General features: G+C 43.6%; 1 protein-coding gene across 8 annotated transcripts in view; it reads left to right on the top strand.

Annotated features, from left to right (window-relative positions):
• The first annotated feature begins 4,520 nt into the window (after positions 1–4,520).
• Positions 4,521–22,012, top strand: part of TAB3 (TGF-beta activated kinase 1 (MAP3K7) binding protein 3) — a 79,432-nt gene continuing 61,940 nt past the window's right edge. For 5 of the 8 annotated variants that reach the window (XR_011385692.1, XR_001795464.3, XM_017349837.3 and 2 more), the window contains exon 1: positions 4,521–4,659. The gene's annotated coding sequence lies outside the window, so the exon portion shown is untranslated. The remainder of the gene's footprint in view (positions 4,660–22,012) is intronic. The other 3 variants (XM_017349839.3, XM_017349838.3, XM_017349840.3) reach the window with 2 other exon arrangements.

Here is a 22,012-nt window from a genome sequence, read left to right as displayed (position 1 = left end):
CCCTCTTACCAAGGCTCAATCAGCTACTTCTGGCCCAAACTACCAGCAGCACAGAGCAACAATAAGCTGATAGAATGGCACCATTCCTTAAGCTCAGCCAACCACTTTGACAGACTGATTATTTTGGATCCCTTCCACAGGGTGTGTGTGCATGACTGGGGCAGCAATTAATTCTTTCCAGAACTGATTCATACTCTCAATATGAAATTGTCTTCCCTAGCCACAGTTTCCCGACAAGTACCACCATTCATGAGCTTACAAAGTGGTAGGGGTGACCATTTGGCACAGCAGTTAAGATGTTGTCTGGGATGCCTGCATCTCATATTGGAAAGCCAGTCAAGAACTGGCTCAGCTTCCAATTTCAGCTCCCTGTTACTGCACACCCTGGGAGAAACCAGGTGAAGATTCAAGTATTTGGATCTCTGCTACCCTGGACTGACTTTCCTATTCCTGGCTTCAGCCTGGCCCAGCCACAGCTGTTGCAGTTATTTGGGCATTTGGAGAGTGAACCAACAGATGGGTGATCTCTCTGTGTCTGTACCCTTCTTTCTATCTCTCAAATAAATAAAAATTGTATGAAAAAGCAGTTTACAAAATGATCATTTACTTAGATGGTATCTTATACTGTAACACCTAAAGTCAGTGGACCCATTTTACTGTAAAAGAGATGCAAATAACCTTGAGAACTACTGTCCTCATTTTATACCTCATCACTCAGAAGCAGATAGTCTAACTAAATGGCCCAGTAAAAGCACAGCTAACTCTTCAGGTTTTAGGTTATACCCTGTGGAGTTGGGTGTCCTTGGACATTGCTGACCCCATGAATAACATTTTTATTACCCTGAATGACCCCAAATGAGACCAGAAGAAATGTCCCACTGAGGCTATACCAAACTGCTGACCCATAATCAGCAAATAAGATGATTATTATTTGAGAATATTATGTTTTAGAGTGGTTTGTTATATGACAATAGATTATTGATATAAGAAATGAGGCCCAAAGTATATAAAATGCTACAAAAGAAGTGTTCAATATAGGTGAAGACAATGCATTCAGTAGTAAGTTTTCTCACAAACTAAGGAGAGCTTTTAGGCCCTTCCCTGCAGGACTTACCAAGAGGTGGCAAAACTGGTTCTATGACTATCACTCACACACTTCCTTGAGCCTAAATAAGACTATGCGGGAGATATTTATGAGTTATTATCTTTCAGGGAGTATTGTACATTTCTTTCCCATTGGGGAATGGGAAGCAAAGCAAAGGGGCCTCTGAGAGAATCATGTAAGGGGTATCTTCAAGACATACCACCCTCCAGCTGCTTGGTTACTGGACTGTAGCTCTTTGTAGATCCAACCTGGAGAGAGAATTTTAGGGAGAGCCTGCTATGTATCCCTGGAGTTTGGAGGCCTATGTCAATAGAGACACTGCTGCCTGTCTGGTTCAGCATGGCAAGGATATGTGAGTTTCCCACGGATCAGAAGGGTGTCATAGAAGGGGAAAAAGCTTGATCCTTCTGCTTGTGCCCTGCCCCAGACCATGCCCATGAGCAATGGGATCCTGGCAGTAAGAAGTTGTGCCTGTTCCACAAGAGGCTGGGGCTGAGAAGAAGTCTGAAAAGATTTAGCCCCCGTGTAAGGCCTGTGCAGCAAAGAGGGTCTAGGAGAATCATGCTTATCCCATGGGAAAGTCAGCATTTGGATGTCAGTTACACAGAAGGTGTTGACAACCAAGAGAGGACTTAAGGCTCTTAAAAGTGAAAGATACTAGGGGCTGAGAGAGGCCTGCCAGGGGAAAGAGCATGATTTGTGTCCTGAGGTGTGCTACTAAATCTTGCAAGTGGAGTCAAAGAAGAACCCACTAAAGAAATTGAGAGAAAGAGCCACTTTTAGGCATGTGTCATGTTCAGAAAGGTTAAAGCCATCTAATGACAGTATCAAGAAAGCAGTAAGTTGCCCACCTACATTTCTACCCTCTTCTGCCCTGGGACAGAAAAGAATGTGTTGTTAGCAAGATGGAGGTGGAACAGTAGAAGCATAAGGGACAGAAAGAGCAGGATCCCCCTATACCAGCTGCTTCCTTGACTCCAAGCTTTTCACTGGCGGCAGGACCCATTGGGAGAGAGGACTGGATGTAACTTCCAATTAAGCTCTGAGCTTTGATTATTTTATAAGTTTATTGGTTGTGCCCCCAAACTTTTTTTCCCCCAAATCACAGACTTTTTAGCCAGGAACAAGACTGGTACAACCACATTTTCCAGTCTCCCAGGCAGGTAGACACAATATTAGGATTAAGTTCTGGCCCGAGGGCTGTGAACATAAATCATGTTAGCAACTTCTGGGTCATGCCCTTCAAGGCAGTGAGGAAGCCATCTTTTTTGGTGTCTCTAATGTGATGTGGCGCTGACTCACTCTGGACCATGTAGACTACGACAACACTCCAGGGGTGGTGGAATAAGATAGAAGGAGACTAGCCTTGGCTGACTTTGTGGAACAGCGCTGCTGTATTAGCCCACCTTCATTTCGTAATAAGCAAACGTTTCAGTAAGCACTTATTTCTCATTTGTGCCTTTGCAAGCTGCCTGAGGCCGCTTTGCTTGGTACAAAACCCACAACTTGAAGCCAATATTTACAAATGTTTTAACATGATGGTCCCCACCATATGAGGTGAACAGCTTCCTTTCTGACCACATTCATCTTCCATAATGAAGGGCTCTTTATTCTTTTTAGAAGATTTATTTGTTTGTTTGAATGGCAGAATTAGAGAAGAAGAGAGAAAGAGAGATCGATCTTCCATCTGCTGGTTCATTCCCCCAAATGGCCATGATGACCGGGGCTGGGTCAGGCCAAAGCCAGGAGCCAGCAGCTTCATCTGGGTCTCCTATGTGGCTGCAGGGGCCTAAGCACTTGGGCCATCTTCCCCTGCTTTCCCAGGCGCATTAGCAGGCAGCTGGATGGGAAGTGGGGCCCCAGGTGCTTATATGGGATGCTGGCGTCACAGGCAACAGCTTTACGCCACAATGCCGGCTCCATGAATGGCTCTTGACCCTGGAGCTGCTCTGCTTCAGGATTTGGGTCAGGTTCAGCTCTAGCGCAGTGTGTCTTATTCTCATCTCCAAGATGGAGAGCTTGGAAGCTCCAGAGAGACAGTTTCCTTAGCAGCAGTTGCATCCAGTTTTCCCACACTTGTAGGTGCAGTGTCTGAGACACCTGCACCAGGGAGTGCTGCTCTATCCTTAGAGGTTTGAGTATTACTCCCACAAGGCCCCTCCTCTAAAGGTCTAAATGGTAATAATCTGAACATCTCCCTTCCTCTGCCCCCCAAAACCCCCCGTCCTAGCTCTAGACATAGTAGTTGCTTCCTGAAGTTTCTACCTGTGATATAATTAGGAGTTCTTTTTTGGTCTTTTCTGTTGCCTCATCAATTCATTGCATTAAATGCTCTTTGTTATAATAATCGGGGTGATTTTTTTCTTAACATCAAACTGACTCATCGGACCCTATCCTACACCTGTCAGGAATTCCTTCTTTGAATGATTTTCACAACAGCATTCCTCCATAGCTATCTCTGCTGTGTGTATTCACTTCTTGTCATAGAAGCCACTGTGCTAAAGTGTCACCATTCTTCTTTTTTCCCTCACCCATCCACATGCCGGGTCAAGACATATAAGTTTCCTCAGTACTTAGCACGCTGGAAACTCTGAATAACACACATTTGAATGAATGAATGAATGAGCAAGGAAAAAAAAAAAAACAAAAGAGCGGTTACTAGTATGATTTTTGGAAGACTGATATAGCACCAAAATGAAAGAGAAAGTTAGGTGGGGATGTGAGAAGCAGGAGGGTGTGGCTGCCAGCTGCGGGCCTATCTCCAAGGGTGCAGGAAGCTCTTGATAAATAAGGTGAACCAACAACAGGATGAAGGAGCGGCAGCTGAGACTTTGCAAAGCATTCTGTGATCGGGAGGAGCAGAGCGCTGGAGGATTCCCAGGGAGTCCAGTGTGTTGGCCATTCGGGCTCCTAAGCGATGAGCCAGCCTTAAGGGACGCCTCGCACTCTGGCGCCGGGTCCTGCTAAGCTCTTCACCGGCTTCACCCCAGGTTCCTCCGCCCCGTGCCTTCTAGGGAACAGGTAAAACCCGGAAAACGGGGTTCCACTTTAGGTGCCGTCCTAAGCATGCGTCAGCGCGCAAGCGCAGGAACTTCTCACGTAAGTGGTCCGGCCCATTTCCGATCTGGGGGAGCGTCTGCTCTAGCGGCTCTGGTTTATCACCTTTCCTGTGGGAGACTCTGCCCTCCCGTTCCTGGGGGAAAGCCTCGCGAGATCCCCATCAGCGGTCCCCGGCGACGCCATCTTTGTGCCTGGCGAGCGACGGCGCCCGACGGAAGCCCCAAAGCCGGCGCCTAGTTTGCCAAGCTCTCGCCGAGACCGGATCCAGGAAATACAAGGCGGGCCTCGGTGGGAGGGACGCAGGGAGGGAGGAGGGAGGGAAGGGGGCGGCGGCGACGGTGGCGGCAGCGGCGTCGGCTGCGGCTCACACCAGATCCGGGCTCCGCGCGGCGCGCACCCGAGGGGGGTCGGGCGGGGAAGCGGCGCCGGCCCGGACCCCCCCGCGGGAGCAGGCGACGGGCGTGAGGGCGAGGCGGCGGCCGGAGAGCAGCCGGGTGAGTGTCGGCGAGGAGGCCCGGCACCTGCCTGGGCCAGGGCGTCGGGGTGCCCTGGGGTCGTCCTGGTGACCTCGCGCTTGGGGCGGTGGGCGTGTGCGCGACGGCGGGTGTCTCGGGGGCTCGACTCGGCCTGAGGCTGCGGCGGACTCCGAGAACTGCGGGGTTGCCGGAGGTCTGCGCAGGGCCTGGCGCGTCCGCGCTCGCCCCGGACGCCCCGGGAGGCCGAGGGGAGAGAGGGAGTGGCCGGGGTGGGGGGGCGGCTTGGTTGGCTTTCTCACCCGTCGAACCGAGGGGCTAGTCTCCTTCCTTGCCGGACCCTGGCCGATGGGGGAGTGAACCTTACGGGCGGGTTTCACGCCCCGTCAAGATGTTGGAGTTGAGGACTAGCAGCACCAGGGTTGGGTCTGTTGATGGAAGGTTAGTAGTAATAGTAATAATTGTTGTAAAGGAGGTTTGCAAATGCTTGGTGGCAGATGTTGAGCAAGGAGAAAGCATTGTTTCTGTTTATGTAAAGATCGCATAAGCAGGCAGTCTCCGGAGGTCCAACAACAGATTAGAGTTCTTCCCAGTTGGAGTTCTCCAGTGCCCTGTGCCAGGTCATAAAGTGGATAAAAGCAGGATTTGGGGTGTGGAGGGCAAGGGGAGGTGTGAAATAAGCTGCATATAAAATCAAAAGTTCCTACTGTTCGTCTATTAAAATAGAAAGTGTTGCTGTCTTTACTGAAAGGTGACTTAACTTAAATTCTTCAAGAAAATTTGCCATCTTTGGTCCAGACAGGGCTTGCCAGTTTGATGTGTGTGACTTGTCAATCACACGATGATTTTTGCTAATAACCTCTTTATTCTGGTTTGTAAAAGAATAAAAGGAATAAACGAATACTTCCACAGATGAAGCTCCCTTTGCACACTTTCACTTTGAAAGGACAAGAGGACTTTTTTTTTCTGCTTTACAAATGATTTGCCATAGTGTATAAGAACATTAGTAAGAAGAAACAACTTTTTGACCAGGAAAGGGCTTTTGAGAGTTTCATTTTGCAATGGTAAATTACAAAGAGCACCATCCCCATGGGAAGTTTTGTGCTGGTGTCTTTTTATGGACACTGGAAGAATGCAGGTATACAGGTATGCATACTTTTAAACCAGTGTTTGGTAGGAATTTTTGCAGCTTTAGTGTCAGCTCCTTCCCCATTTACTTACCACTGGCTTACTCTAGGGAACATTACACTTCAGGGAGAGTAAATATTAAATATGTGATATCCAATTTTTACATCTGACAGATGTAATCTCTGTTCAGTCACCCTGAATTTTCTCCTGTATGTTTACTTCATATATTCTCCTTAAATTATCAATATCATACTGTATATGATTTGTATTGGAGCCAGCAGAGCTAAGTAATATCGAGTGTGTTCAGGCTTTGGGCTTGATGGGTAGTGTGCGTTTAACCCTCCTAGCTACCCTCTGCTAAAGATAATGTTATCCGTGTTGGACAGATAAGGACACTGACTTCCAGTATTCTCTGACTTCCAAGAGGGGCACAGCCGGTAAATTGCAGAGCTAGAACTCAAACTCATATGTGTGTCTCATTCTAGAACATGTATTTTTTTCTACCATACTCTGCTTAAATTTATGTGCCTGATACACACTTTATGAAAATGGAAATGTTTATTACAAAGTAACCTTTCAGTTCTGTTGGTGATTTTGAAAGCTTTCCGTGTCCTTGACTCAAGATAATTTGAAGTTTTTTTTTTTTTTCAGAAGTGTCTGTTTTCTAGCCAGAGTCTAAGCAGAAGTCTGCTGATCTGTTAAGATTCCTAATACACAGTTGTGACCTATCTGAAATTCAGATGTTTTCAGTAACTTAGCCTCCTGTTTTAAGCATTCCTAAGATACTGCAAAGATCAAACATTTTGTTTATTCTGATCTCAGTAGTTTTCCAAATTACATTATTAAAATAAAGTACCAGCTATTTATGGGAGTTTTCATTTGTTTTATGGGAGCTTGGAGGTAAACACACACGCCCCTACCTTCTCCAGTAAGTAGAGTACTTGCTAGCTGACCATGGTTTTACAAAGGTTTCAGGCCCAGTTCATGGGTTGTAGAAAACATGGCAGCGCTTATGGGATCCTGCATAATCTCTTACTGGGCTAGTGACAGAAAGACCTTACAGGTTCCCAGGCAGTGTCTGGGATGCTGGTGAAATAAATAGCAGCAACATCTTGCTGTGATGGTTACCTTTGTCGCCCACCAGTCTCTGCTGTTGTGTCTGATGTGCTGCAGAACCTGCCGTCCCGGCCCTTATCTCTGCTCAAGGGGAAGTCTCCACATTTGGGTAGAGTTAACCCAAAAGAACAGCTACAGAAATCAGAAAAGAAAAAAAAATAAAAACCAAAAAGATGCTGGATGTCTGGCAGTGTTTTCTCCATTAGGTCATTCGGTCAGATTTACCCACTTAATTATCTCTGGGAGTTCTAGAAAAGTTAAGGAATTTGAGATTTACTGCTTTTAAGAAGTAAATTATTTGGGGTCTTCAGTTAAGTAACCATGTCTCATGGAAAGAGAAAAAGAAGTGTGTTCCTCAGTATATGTCAGCAGGTGTGTGTGTGTGTGTGTGTGTGTTACATGGAACATAGGACTGTATTTTAAATAATACCTTGGATTCCTGATGTGCAATCTTTGGTCTAAGTGAATGTGTTTTTAATTACATGCTCAAGAAAGAGTTAAATATACTTCCTTACTTGTGAAAGTAATGACTCATGGCATTTGGGCTGTTAGGGTGAAAAAATTGGCAAATGATAATGTAGCTGAGTGCTCACCAGGTAAATAAAAAAGCCTATTTGAAATTATTTATATTGCCACAGTGTAAAGACAAGACACCAGGAAATTGTCTGGTGTGAATTTAGACATTTATTTTCATATATTTTGCCTACTAAACCCCAAATTACTATCATAACCACAGATACTTGTCTAAAAGTGAAATGGAACTGATGAAATATGTCAGACTGAACCAATCCTAAAAATTTAAGAGCATTTATTAGAGTTTAATTCGTTGGCAACCCTATTACTTTATTTGTCTAGCTCTCCAGCATCCCTCTTGCCCCCGTTTCCGGTTCCTCTCCCTGACCTTCCTTCCCCTCTGATGCTGTTAATGCTGTCACCTAGAGCCAGCCTTCCCTGAGCTCACACTTGAAGCAGATCTTTGGCAGGTGAATGGTGCCAAGGAAGGCACCAGAACTCCTTTGAAGTCTATTCTCTCAATTCCCGAGCTCTAGAAGGTAGAGAAAGACATGGCTAAGACCCTGAGACACCACTCCCATGCTTTCTTGAAAAGCAGAATGGGAGCAGTCAGAGTGAGGGAGGCAGTGTCAAGACCCCTGCTGTGGGTTCTCTCTTTCTTGCTTCCCCTCTCAGTAAGTGGTAAGGAGGAAAAGGCCTTGTGCTACCAGAGCAGGCGCTGCTCCCCCATCCTCTGCGCCAGCCCACTCCCACCTGCTCACTTTTTCCTTGCTCCTTTCTGCTTCCATCCCACCCTTCTTCCTTCTCTCCCAAGTCACTCTGGCTTTCCCTATCCCAGGGTCTCCTCCTATCCCAGACTTTGCCTTCTTCCGTGCCTTTATTCCTGCTCTGCCTTGATCATGGAAGTCCAGGACTGCGATCCTCAGGAAGCTCACCTCCCTGTGTGTTGGGGGGGTGGGTATTTCCTATTTCCATTTCCAGGTCTGAAGGACAGTAGTCCTTGCTCATACCCCCAGTTGGAGTACTAGATGAGTTTTCCCCTAGAAATACCGCCCATGCAGTTTGGGGTTTTGTTCTACTTCTGTCACCTAACAGGTGTTGAGGCTCTAGGGGCTGCCTTGGAAACCTAGCACGTTGACCGTTATTTCCCGGGAAAGCAGATTCTGAGCTTCTAGTAGGTGATTAAACAAAATCAACTTGTGCTCCAGAAGCTGTTGGGGTTTCCTGCTTTGTGTTAATTGGTGAGATTAGGTGGTACACCTTTAGCTATCTGAAATTAAATGTGTATGTGGATCAGATGGCACTTCCTACAGAAAAACTGACTGGTTTTTTGCATTGTCTATGGAGGATTTCTGAATTTAAATATGTTTTGATTTTAAAGATTTTATTTATTTATTTGAGAGGCGTGGTTACAGACAGTGAGAGAGGGAGAGACAGAGAGAAAGGTCTTCCTTGCATTGGTTCACTCCCCAAATGGCCACAACGGCCGGAGCTGCACCTATCCGAAGCCAGGAGCCAGAAGCCTCTTCCTGGTCTCCCACACGGGTGCAGGGACCCAAGGACTTGGGCCATCTTCTCCTGTCTTCCCAGGCCACAGCAGAGAGCTGGATTGGAAGAGGAGCAGCCGGGACTAGAATCGGCGCCCATATGGGATGCCGGTGCCGCAGGCAGAGGATTAACCAACTCCGCCACGGCGCCGGCCCTTAAAGATGTTTTGAAATAAAATTTGAGCTCCTCCCTTTCAGCTTACTGTTTGTCATTAAAGCAGATCTTACAGTGTTGTTGAGAAAACAGAATTTTGGTTTGTCATAAAAAGAATATCTTGTTTCTACTGTTTCTTGCTTCTGTTTTGAAACTTTTCAAAGATATTGAACCTACTGCAGTTGTTTACCTGAATTTAGTTATGGTAAACATGGACAGTGTGTTTGTTTTACCTGAAGGCTTGAAAATAAAATTTTATTAGTTGAAGTTACATACTGTTACCACTGTTTGTGGTGTTCAAACAATAAAATGAGCGATTTTGAAGTGATAAAAGCCAAGCTAAACACATTTAAAATTTGTTCTCTGTAAATGGGTTTAGTCTTAGCTTGGTTGAAGCAAATATTCCTAATCAAAGGCAAGATGGTTTTTGTTTTGTTTGTTTTTTGGAGGGCATCTCCAAACCAATCTTATTTGAATAATGAATTCAAGAAAGCACTCTGTTCATTTTAAGAGTTTACCAAATTATTTAATTTACTTGGTTAAAAACATGATCTCTAGGGATAACACGCTCAAATGTTCAGATCTTCTGACACTAACTAGCTCTGTATTCTTGGGAGAATTGCTTAATCTTTGACCTGTTTCCTCATTTTTGAAATGGGGATAATGTGGTATCTACCTCATGTGAGAATTAAATGAGCCAGATGATGTGTTTTACTTTAAACATGTCTAACGATATTCAATACTTAAAGAGTTAGTCCTTGTTATTATTACATTGTCATTGCCACTGTTACTGCTTTAAGATTAAATCCCTTCTGTTAGGGGGTTGTAAGAGAGATATTTATCTAATTAGTGATGTTTTAATGCAAAAGTTAATGAAGAGGCCAGGGAGAACAGAATATTAGCTGGTAGATACATCCACAATTGGCCATAGTTCAGGTAATCCACAGAATATTAAGCTAACTTTTTTCATTAAAAACACTCTTTTCGTGTTAGTGTAAAGAATAATGCCTCTTTGATGGGTGAGCAAAGCTGGACTGTTTGAGTAATTTCAGTGTCTTTATTTTTTTTAAGATTCATTTATTTATTTCTTTATTTGAAAGTCAGAGTTACACAGAGGAGAGGCAGAGAGAGAGAGACGGAGGTCTCCCATCTGATGGTTCACTCCCCAGTTGGCCGCAGCAGCTGGAGCTGTGCTGATCCGAAACCAGGAGCCAGGAGCTTCTTACAGGTTTCCCACGTGGGTGCAGGGGCCCAAGGACTCAGGCCATCTTCTGCTGCTTTCCCAGGCCATAGCAGGGAGCTGGATCAGAAGTGGAGCAGCTGGGTCTCTAACAGGCACCCATGTGGGATGCTGGCACTTCAGGCCAGGGTGTTAACCCGCTGCGCCATAGCGCCCCCCCCCCCCTTTTAAAGATTTATTTATTTATTTGAAAGAGTTACACAGAGAGAGAAAGAGAGGCAGACGGGGAGAGAGAGAGGTCTTCAATCTGCTGGTTCACTCCTCCACTGGCCGCAGTGGCCGGAGTTGCACCCATCTGAAGCCAGGAGTCCGTAGCTTCCTCCAGATCTCCCACGTGGGTGCAGGGACCCAAGGACTTGGACCATCTTCTACTGCTTTCCCAGGCCTTAGCAGAGAGCTGGATCAGAAGTAGAGCAGCTGGGACTCGAACTGGTGCCCATATGGGATGCCAACACTCCAGGTGGCAGCTTACCCGCTATGCCATAACGCTGGCCCTTTCAGTGTCTTTATTAAAGTTTAATTATCTTGGCATCTATAGGACTAGAATCTGTTTAGAGGAAGCTTCAATTTCTACATGGTCCATTTATAAAACTTTTTTTTTTAATCACCATTTTCCCACAGAGGGGAAAAATGTCACATATGGTGTTTCAGATTCCCAGGGCAGCCCAACATATCTGAATTTGAATGTTGATAGTACTGTAAAATCTACTCTGTATAACAGTGTCTCAGCAAGATCATGGACAGGGTACGTTAGGTGCTGAAAGGTTACAGTAGAGTGATCTTCCTTCATTGTCCTTGCAAGGGTCCCCAGGCCTTGGAAAGAGGACTTTCTTCTCTGGTTGTGGATGGGGATAGCGTGAGTATTGGGCTGGTTTCTCAAAGGCAAAAGCTTTTCCTTGGCTTGGCTCCTCAGAAGTCTATATTGTATGATGCTTAAGAATATGGCCTGTCTACCCACAGGGGAGAGAATGAGAGAAACGTTCCAAACATTGGTTCGCTCCCTTGATGGCTGCAATGGCCGGGGCTGAGCCAGGCCGAAGCCAGGAGCTTCATTCATCTAGGTGTCCCATGTGAATAGCAGGGCCCCAAACACTTGGGCCATGTACTGCTATGTTTCCCAGGCTGTTAGCAGGAGCTGGATTGGAAGTGGAGCAAATGGGACAGGAACAGGCACCTATATAGATGACAGCCTAGCAGGAGGTGACTTCGCATGTTAGGACACAACACCAGCCCTCACCTCTCTATTCTTACAGCACTTGCTACGGTATTTCTTAGAGCAGTTGGCACTTCTCATTGGTCAAATGTAGATTAAAAGTAGTACCTACCTTACAGGGCTCTTGGGAGGATTGAATGTGATAATGTGGGTGACCACACATAGGTGGGTGCATAGAAAATGTTATGCATTTATTATTATTAAGCTTTACTGTTTTTTTTTAACATTTATTTATTTATTTGAAAGTCGGAGTTACAGAGAGAAGGAGAGGCAGAGGCAGAGGCAGAGGCAGGGCGGAGGGAGTGAGAGAGAGGTCTTCCATCCGCTGGTTCACTCCCCAATGGCCGCAATGGCCAGAGCTGCGTCAATCCGAAGCCAGGAGCCAGAAACTTCTTCTGGGTTTTCCACGTGGGGTCAGGGGCCCAGGGGCTTGAGCCATCTTCCACTGCTTTCCGAGGCCACAGCAGAGAGCTGGATTGGAAGTGGAGCAGCCGGAACTCAAACTGGCGCCCACATGGGATGCTGGCACTGCAGGCAGCGGTTTTACCCGCTATGCCACAGCACTGGCTTTTACTGTTTTTTTTTTTTTTTTAAGATTTATTTATTTGAAAGGCAGAGGCAGAGAGAGAGAGAGAGAGAGAGAGAGAGAGAGATGTCTTCCATCTGCTGGTTCACTCCCCAAATGACCACAATGGCCAAAGCTGGGCTGATCTGAAGCCAGGAGCTTGTTCTAAGTCTCCCACGTGGGTGCAGGGGCCCAAGCACTTGGTATGCTCCTCTGTTTTCCCAGGCGCAATAGCAGGGAGCTGGGTTGGAAGTAAAGCAGCTGCCCATGTGGGATGCTGGCACTGCAGGCAGAGGCTTTACCCACTACACCATATCTCCAAGCCCAAAGCTTTACTGTTTTTTTTTCTTTCTTTTCTTTTTTTTTTTTTTTTTTTTTGACAGGCAGAGTGGACAGTGAGAGAGAGAGAGAGAGAGAGAGAGAGAGGTCTTCCTTTTGCCGTTGGTTCACCCTCCAATGGCCGCCGTGGCTGGCACGCCGCAGCCGGCGCACCGCGCTGATCCTAAGGCAGGAGCCAGGTGCTTCTCCTGGTCTCCCATGGGGTGCAGGGCCCAAGCACTTGGGCCATCCTCCACTGCCTTCCCGGGCCACAGCAGAGAGCTGGCCTGGAAGAGGGGCAACCGGGACAGAATCCGGTGCCCTGACCGGGACTAGAACCCGGGGTGCGGCGCCGGCCAAAGCTTTACTGTTTTAAAACCTTTAGAATATCCTTCTCTACTTGGCCATCTGTATTTAAATAGGATTCTTGCCTTCCCTTTCCACTGAGGAATGGTTTCACATTTTTCTTTGTCTAAAGTGTTTTTGTTTTTGATTTTTTGTGGTTGTTTTATTTTATAATGTTGGAGAAGTAGAATTTAAAGAATCCCATCTGAACCTGCCCCACTCCCCATTTAGGCCTTGTATGAATGGAGATATATTGTTTGGAAATAGATTCTGACTCTGGACATTTGATTGGGTCAGAATTTGGGGTACAAATTTCTCAACTTTTGGTATTTTTGTGCTAAGTCATTTCTTTTAAAAGTAGCTTTGAGTGTTGTAATATTTTAGACACTGTAACGTTTCAAAGAGTACAGAGTTTCCATATAGCCTTCACCCAAGTTTATATAACCATGACATATTTATTAAAAAAGATATTAACATTAGGTACATTACTATTAGCTAAACTGCAGATTTTGCTTGATTTGGCCATTTTTGCCACTAATGCCCTTTGTTCAGGATACCATGTCAATGCTTATTTGCTCAGTCATTTTCAACTACTTGCATTCATATCATTGTGATCTCTAGTTCTTTAGTGACTAAGTTTCTGTGACTATAAAACCATTTTCTGATTTACTGTTAAGTTTTCTGCAGGTCTTCAAGGGCCAGGTGTTTCCTCTAGGGATGGCAAGTTCAGGAATTCATCTTGGCACTGAACTTTATAGTTTTAAATAAAAGGAGAAAGTGTTAGTATAGTGGAAAGAACATTGTTGGGATGGGATGAAGGCTAAAGTATTTTATAATTTATGAAACTATTTTCAGGAGTCTAAATGAGTTATGTACTGTACACTTTTGATGGATTTAGCCTCAAAATGACAAGTCATTTTTTTTACTGATGTTAAGCATGCTTCTTATTCTTGGACACAGGATAATTGGAATGAATGGGGGGAATTTAATTTTTAATATTCATTACAGTTATTTAATAAAAATACTAAATTATTGTAATTTAATGATAGTAATTAGCACATTTGTTTATATGGCCTTTGGAAAATCCTTGGTTTTGATTTGTCATCATTGGATTTTTAAAAGTTTTGTTGGTGGGATACCTATATGATAGGCAGTGTTGGTATTTTCATTTATAATTGTTATTTTAAATCACACTTAACGTTTGATGTCAAAAAAGTTGTCAGTGCAAACAGAAAGTTATCTGTTAGGCTGCACATCTTGAACCTTAAAGTCTTATCTTTTCTGCCAAAAAAATAGTTTTTGGCTATTTGTCGAGGATGGCAAATAAATTAATTTTGAGTTACTTGGATGAAAATGTTTCAGGTCAGTATGGTGTGCATTGAGGGACATTGCCAGTAAACAAACTCTTAGTGGGTGGAAATCCCCTAAAACTTACAGAAAATTGGGAGGAGATGAACTTAATTAAATAACTCCATTTGTTTACACTTATTCAGAGCTTCTTATGACCTTGAACAAATCATTCAACTTTAGAGGACCTTAGTGTGCTCATTTGTAAAATTACAGAGCTTGACTAGACCTGTGAATCTATTTATTAATTTCTAAGATTTAAAAACACTCTTGTTGATCAGATTGCTTGTCTTAGATCTTTATGAAAAGACACTAACCACTAAATCGTGATGTAAGTCAGTTTAATCTTATTGGTTTCAAATAGTTTCAAACAAACATTGCTATAAATTTGATTGTCACTATTTGATTTGATACCTCTATTAATATTTTTTGGTAATTAGTATATAGCTTTTTAGGTATTTATTAGTTATTCGATTTTTGTGTTCAAACATTTTTGCCCTCAGATGCCCTAAACAATTTTGAAAAATGAACTCCTTCACACTTTATTTTTTTTTAAAGATTTATTTTATTTATTTGAAAGACAGAGCTACAGAGAGAGTGATCTTCCATCCGCTCTTTCATTCCCCAGATGGCCACAATGGCCGGAGCCACGCTGATCCAAAGCCAGAAGCCAGGAGCTTCCCCCAGGTCTCCCATGTGGGTGTAGGGACCCAAGGACTTGGGCCATCCTCTACTGCTTTCCCAGGCCACAGCAGAGAGCTGGATTGGAAGAGGAGCAGCCGGGACCAGAACCGGCGCCCATATGGGATGCCAGCACCTCAGGCCAGGGTGTTAACCCGCTGCTCCACAGCACCAGCCCCATCACACTTTATTTTTTTTAAAACATTTATTTATTTATTTGAAAGTTAGAATTACACACAGAGAGAAAGAGAGGTGGGGGGGGTAGGTCTTCCATCCACTGGTTCACTCCCCAGATGGCCACAGCGGCTGGAGCTGTGTGGATCTGAAGCCAGGATCTTGGAGCTTCCTCCAGGTCATCCACACGGGTGCAGCGGCCCAAGGACTTGGGCCATCTTCTACAGCTTTCCCAGGCCATAACAGAGAGCTGGATCGGAAGTGGAACAGCCGGGACTCGAACTGGCACCCATATGGGATGCTGGCACTGCGGGTGGTGGCTTTACCCGCTATGCTACAGCATTGGCCCCTCCTTCACACTTAAAAGAATAAAAACGCAAATCCTTTCACTGAATTTCATCAGTAATGAAGAACTCAGTGAATTTTCACCAACTGAGCACACTTCTTATTCCCTATTTGTGCTTCCTTCTGTTTGTGTGCCACCCTATACCCCAAACATTTTCCTGACTTTAACATCAGGTTAGTTTTGCCTACTTTTTTGTATTTTATATGCCTGGAATCCCATACTTGTTTGTGGAACATTCTGGCTCTGAGATGTGCCTATATTCTGTCTAGTTGTAGACTGTTGATTCTCATTGCTGTGTACTGTTTCACTGTGTGAATATATCACTATATGCAGTTTTGTTGATGAATATATAAGTAGGTCTCAGTTTTAGGAGAATGCCTTTGTAACCTTGGAGTAGGCAAAAACTTCTTAAATGGGCCTTTTCAATAATTTATTTTTGGCTTCAGATTAGAGAAGGAATAGGATAATGGGTTTATTGAAATATGATCATTAAAGTATTTAAATGTTACTATATAGTTCTTTTCACTAAGTAAATCTCATGGAGAGTGTCAGTATTTGTAGCTAAATCTTACAGGGAACTGAGGTTTGTGCTTTCATAACTTTCCTGGGTGGAATTCCTCCAGAAATGTGTTGCTGTTTTTGACCTGCTGATTGGTGGGAGTTCTTTATTAAGATGCTGGAAATGAGTCTTTTCTGGTTACAAATGTCTTCTTTCATTGTATGGCTTTTTTTCACTTTAATGTGTTTTTTTTTTATAAACCAAAGTTAACCATTTTTGATGTAATATTTTCCTTTGTATCTTCCTTGAAGATACTCTGTCATCTTCCAGAAACTATGATTTGGGTTTTCACATGTAGCTGTAGCACTGCTTGAAATCTGACTTTTGTATATCCTGTGAGGTAAGGAACATTTCTGTTTTTCCCCATATGTACAGCTAATTCTCGGCACAGTCTTTTCCCTACTGTTGTCAGAAATCAAATGTCCATATGTCTGTGCTCTCTGTTCTGTTCCACTGGTCTATTTGTCTTTCATTGTACTGATACCACATTGTCTTATTTATTATCCTTTATCATAAGTGTTGGTATTCAGTAGAACAAGTTCTTCCACCTCCATGTTGTTTGAAAGCATCTTGGTTATTCTTGGCACTTTAAACATTCATATGAATTTTAGTATGGTCTTGTCACTTTCCACAGACAAAAAAAACCGTTTGTTGTTTTGGGTTGGAATTGGGGAAGTTGACATCATTACAATATTGTTTTTTAATTCATGAACATGATATACTACTCCATTTATTTATGTGCTCTTTAATATCTCTCAATAATATTCATAATTATTCCAGAAAGTTGCTCATAACTTTGCCAGTTTTTTCTTAGATATTTGGTGGATATTTGGGTTGTTTTCCTTTTTTAATCAGTGTGACAGGTGGTGGGGGGAGGGAGGGAGGTGGGAGGAGTCACCCATTTGCTTGTTCACTCCCCAAATAACTGCCAGGGCTGGGCTGAGTCAAAGCCAGGGAGCCATTAACACAATTTGGGTCTCCCATGTGGGTGGCAGGAACCCAGTTACTTATCACCACTGCTTCCCGGAGTCTGCATTATCAGGAAGCTTGAGTCTGGAGCTGGAATTGTGTGTCTTTGAGTGACTTAAAATTTCTTGAGACTTACTTTGTGTCTTAACATGTGATCAGTTTTTCTAACTATGTAAGCACCTGAAAAGTACATATTTGCAGCTAGTGGATAAGCATTCTGTATATGCCCTTTGATCAGTTTTGTTAATTATGTTGTATCTCTGTCTGTACTGATTTGTTTTTGTCTGCTTATTCTTTTAATACTAAGAGTTATCTTAAAATCTGCCACCATGATACTGATGTATGGGTAGTTTTCCTAGTAGGTTTGTCAATTTTTGCACAAAGCCATGTTATCAAGTGCATGCAAATTTGGTTTATTAACTGATGAATTAAGCATTATATCATTATGAAGTGACTGTTTTTAACTTTAGTGCTTTTTTTATGTCTGTTTTGTCTGAAACTTAGATAGCTATACCATCTTTATTTTTGCTAATATTTTCATATATATATAAAGATGTATATCCTTTTACCTTTAAACTTTCTGTGTTATGTTTTAGGTGGGACTCTTAAAAACAGAATATATTTGTAGATTAAAATTATAATTTTTTTTTACTGATTTGGGAGCTAGAGCGTGTGCACACTCCCATCTGCTGGTTAACTCCCCAAATAACCTCAATGGTCTAGGCTGGGCCAGGGCCAGAGCCAGGAACCAGAGCAATCCGTGTCTCTTACATGGGTGGCAGAAACTCAGTTACCTCAGCCATCACCCCTGCCTGGAAGGTTCTGCATTAGTGGAAATCTGGAGTCAGGATCTGGAGCTAATTTAGATCCCATTTACTCTGATTTGGAGCATAGGTGTCTTATAACTGGTAGGCTAAATGCCCAGCTTCATGTAGATTTCTTTGTTAATCCAATCTGATATTTTTTGTTAATCCAACCTGAAGATTTCTTTGTTAATCCAATCTGATATTTTTTGTTAATCCAACCTGATACTTGCTGTCTCTCTTTTTTGAATATTTAATTCATTTAAATTTAATTAACGTAAAGTTAACATAATTATTGGCTTTGGGGAATTTATAGCACCACATTTTTGTTCCTCTGGCTCTATATTTTTTCTCCTATTCTCATATTTGCGTCCTTTAAGTTTACTAGTTTTTAAAAATTTGTCATCTACTTGAAAGAGCAATGTAGATGGGGTTGGGGGGAAAGGAGAGGCAGAGGTAGAGGCAGAGGGAGGGAGAGAGAGGCACACATCTTTCATTACTATTCACTCACCAAATATCAGCAACCATCAGGGCCATGATAGCCCATAGCCAGAAGCCTGGACCTGTATCCAGGTCTCTTGTGTGAGTGGCAGGGGCCCAAACACTTGAACCATCATCTGTTGTCTCCCAGGATGCATTAGTAGGAAGGTGGATTGAAAGCAGAGTATGCTGTACTTGAATTGGTACTCTGAAATGGGATGCATGTGTGTCTCAGGGGTTAGCTTATCCTGCTGTGCCACGATACCCACCCAAGATTGGTTATTTTTATATTAGGGCTTTTTCTTTTATTTTAAGCTTTTAAAATTTTTATTTAATTTGAAAGGCAGAAAGATGAGAGAGAGAGAGAGCGAGCGAGCGAGCACTCCTGTCTGCTGTTCCACTCCCTGAAATAGCCACAATATTCAGGAGTTGGCCAGGACAAAGCCAGGGGCCAGGACTCAAGCGAGGTCTCCAGCATGGGTGGCAGGAGAATCCAACTACATGGGCCATCGACCTGTTGCCTGCCCGAGTGTACATTAGCAAGAAGCTGGAGTCAGGAGCAGAGCTGGGAATGTGAACCAAGGCACTGTGATACGGGATGTATGCATCCCAAGTAGCATCATAACCTCTATACCAAACATTTGTCCCGATATCAAAATTTTTCTTTTCTTAAATAATATTTTTAAAAATTTGAGAGGCAAAGAGATAAGACAGATCTCCCATCTGCTGGTTCACTCCTCAAATGCCCACAATAGCTAAGGCCGAGCCTGGCCAAAACCAGGAACTGGGAACTTAGTCTGGGTCTCCCATACTGGTGGTAGATACTAAACTACTGAGCCACTGCCTTTTGCCAGAATGTGTATTAGCAGGAAGCTAGAATTGGCGGCAGAGGTAAGATTCAGATCCATGCACTCTGGTCTGGGATGCAGGTGTCCCAAGCAACATCTTAACACTAAGCCAAATGCCTGCTCCAGTATTTTTATTAGTTCAGATATCACAGTCATTATTATTATTTTTGTGATTACCCTAGCATTTATAGTGTGTATTCTTCACTTATCAAAGTCTAGTTAAGGATACTTTTACCTTCCTCTTGGTTGAAGCAAGAACATTAAAACACCTTGGTTCCATTTATCTTCCTCCTGACGTATCCGTGGTTGTGTTCCTGTGATCTATTTTTATGTATTTTAAACCCACAAGACATTATTTTATACAGTCAGTGTTGCTTTAGATTTTTCACATGCTTATTTACACATTCATGGTTTTTCATTTCTTTCTGCTTCTGTGACCTTCCACTTTGAGTCAGTTTTCTTTTGCTGTATGATTTCTTTATGAGGGTCTGCTGAATGTGAACTCTGTTTTTATTTGATTACATATTTCAAGTTCATGTTAAAAATTTATTTGAAAGGAAAAGAGACCTATCTATCTATCTATCTATCTATCTCTCTCTCTATCTTCCTCCTGCTGGAATATTACTCAGTTGCCCACAACAGCTAGAGCTGGGCTGCCCCAAAGCCAGGAGCTGGGTACTCAATTCAGGTCTTCCACATGTGTGGCAGAGACCCAACTGTTTGAGCCATCACCTGCTGCCTCGCAGGGTACACACTAACAAGAATCTGGAATTGGAAAATTGAAAGCAGAGCTAGGGCATGAACCCAGGCATTCTGATGTGGGATTTGGGTATCTCAAGCAGTGTCTTAACTGCTGCTTCGAATGCCTGCCCTTCCATTTCATTTTTGAAGTTTTTTTTCCCAGCAGTGGAATACTAGATTGGCAGTTATTTTCTTTCTACTTCCTGGATATACATAATCTTTTAGCTTCCATTTTTGTTGTTGAGAAATAAGCTGCAGTCTAACTCTTGCGCTTTTGAAAGTAATGTTTCCTCCCCTCCACATACTTTAGAATTTTCCTTTGTGTGTTGGTTTTCACCTAGGAATTTGTTGAGATTCTTAAATATGTGGTTTTGCCTCTTTCATCATTTTTGGAAAAAATGTAGCCATGCAAGTACTGCTTCTACCACATTCTGTCTCACTTTTTCTCTGAGATTCCAATCAACTGCTGGATATTAGACTTCTTACTGTATCCTCTCTTTTCTTGGAACTCCCCCTCTCTTCCTCCACCTATCTTCGGTTGACTGTCTCAGCTGTGTCCATTGGTTGTTAAACCTGTTCATTGAGTTAATTTTTTTAAAGTTATTTATTTGAAAGTCAGAGAATGAGAGGGGAGACATATCTCTTCTGCTGGTTCATTCCCCAAATGGCCGCAATGGCTGGAGCTAGACCCGTCTAGAGGCAGGAGCCAGGAACTTCTTTTGGGTCTCCCACATGGGTGCAGGGGCCCAAGGACTGTTCTTCCATGGCATTAGCAGGGAGCTGGATTTGAAGCAGAGCAGCCCGGACTTGAACTGGTGCCCATATGAGGTGCCAGCACTGCAGATGGTGGCTTAACCTGCTGTGCCACTGGGCTGGCCTCCATTGAGTTAATTGTACCTTTTACTTTTTTCAATGACAAAATTATTCTTTTAAAAATACAGTCATGTCACACAGTAACCTTTCGGGTCAACAGTCGACTGCACACAGGATGGGTCTTCCCGTAAGGTTATTTAGTGACACTGTAGCTGTCTTAGTTGGTATAAGAACACTTTGATGTTCACACAACACATTTCTTCAAACACACCCCTGTCTTTAAGTGCTATAAGGCTGTACTCTTTTTTTAAAAGATTTATTTATTTATTTATTTGAAAGAGTTACACAGAGAGAGAAGGAAAGGCAGAAAGAGAGAGAGAGAGATTCTTCCATCCACTGGTTCACTCCCCAGTTGGCTGCAATGGCCGGAGCTGTGCCGACCCAAAGCCAGGAGCCAGGAACTTCTCCGGGTCTCCCAAGTGGGTGCTGAGGCCCAAGAACTTGGGCCATCTTCCACTGCTTTCTCCGGCCACAGTAAAGAGCTGGATTGGAAGTGGAGCAGCCGGGTCTCAAACCGGCGCCCACATGGGATGCTGGCACTGCAGGCGGTGGCCTTAACCGTTACACCATAGCACCGGCCCCTGGCTGTACTCTTTATGATTTCTAGTTTGTTGCTGAGATTTTTAAGTTTGGCATTCATCTCCTTGAACACAGAAATTATGATATTTTTTTTGGCCAGGCAGAGTTAGAGAGAGAGAGACAGAGAGAGAGTTACAGACAGTGAGAGACAGAGAGAAAGTTCTTTATTCCGTTGGTTCACTCCCCTAATGGCTGCTATGGCTGGCTCTGCGCTGATCCGAAGCCAGGAGCCGGGTGCTTCCTCCTGGTCTCCCATGCGGGTGCAGGGCCCAAGCACTTGGGCCATCCTCCACTGCCTTCCCAGGCCACAGCAGAGAGCTGGACTGGAAGAGGAGCAACTGGGACTAGAACCCCTCACCCCAACTAGGACTAGAACCTGGGGTGCTGCCGCCGCAGGCAGAGGATTAGCCAAGTGAGCTACGGCGCCGGCCAGGAGTTATGATTTTTAAAATCTATGTCTGGTAATTCCAATATTTGGACTCCCCATGTGTTTGATTTTATTTGTTTCAGTGGCTTATGGTCGTCTTATCATCTCATGTGCCTTGTAGACTTTAATTGTATAATGGACAACATTTTTGAAAAATTGAGAACTCATTTGCGATCAAGGATAAGGTATTTCAGAAATGTGTGTGTGTTCATCTGCTTGAGGGAACCTAGGATTACTTAATCAGATCTTAGCTTTTGAGATTTTCCTGGCCAACCAGATGACTCAAGGCCACATTGCATTCAGTATATAGAAAGATTAATTTCTGGTTCACCCTTATTTCTAAGGTGCAGCCCCTCAGGGACCCACCCTCAAGGTGGAAGAAGAGGATTTGTCCCTTTTGTTCCTCTG

Source organism: Oryctolagus cuniculus, chromosome X (assembly GCF_964237555.1).
Source record: "Oryctolagus cuniculus chromosome X, mOryCun1.1, whole genome shotgun sequence".
Lineage (NCBI taxonomy): Eukaryota > Metazoa > Chordata > Mammalia > Lagomorpha > Leporidae > Oryctolagus > Oryctolagus cuniculus.
Note: the sequence above shows the minus strand (reverse complement) of the source record. Positions and strands in the feature narration are given on the sequence as shown.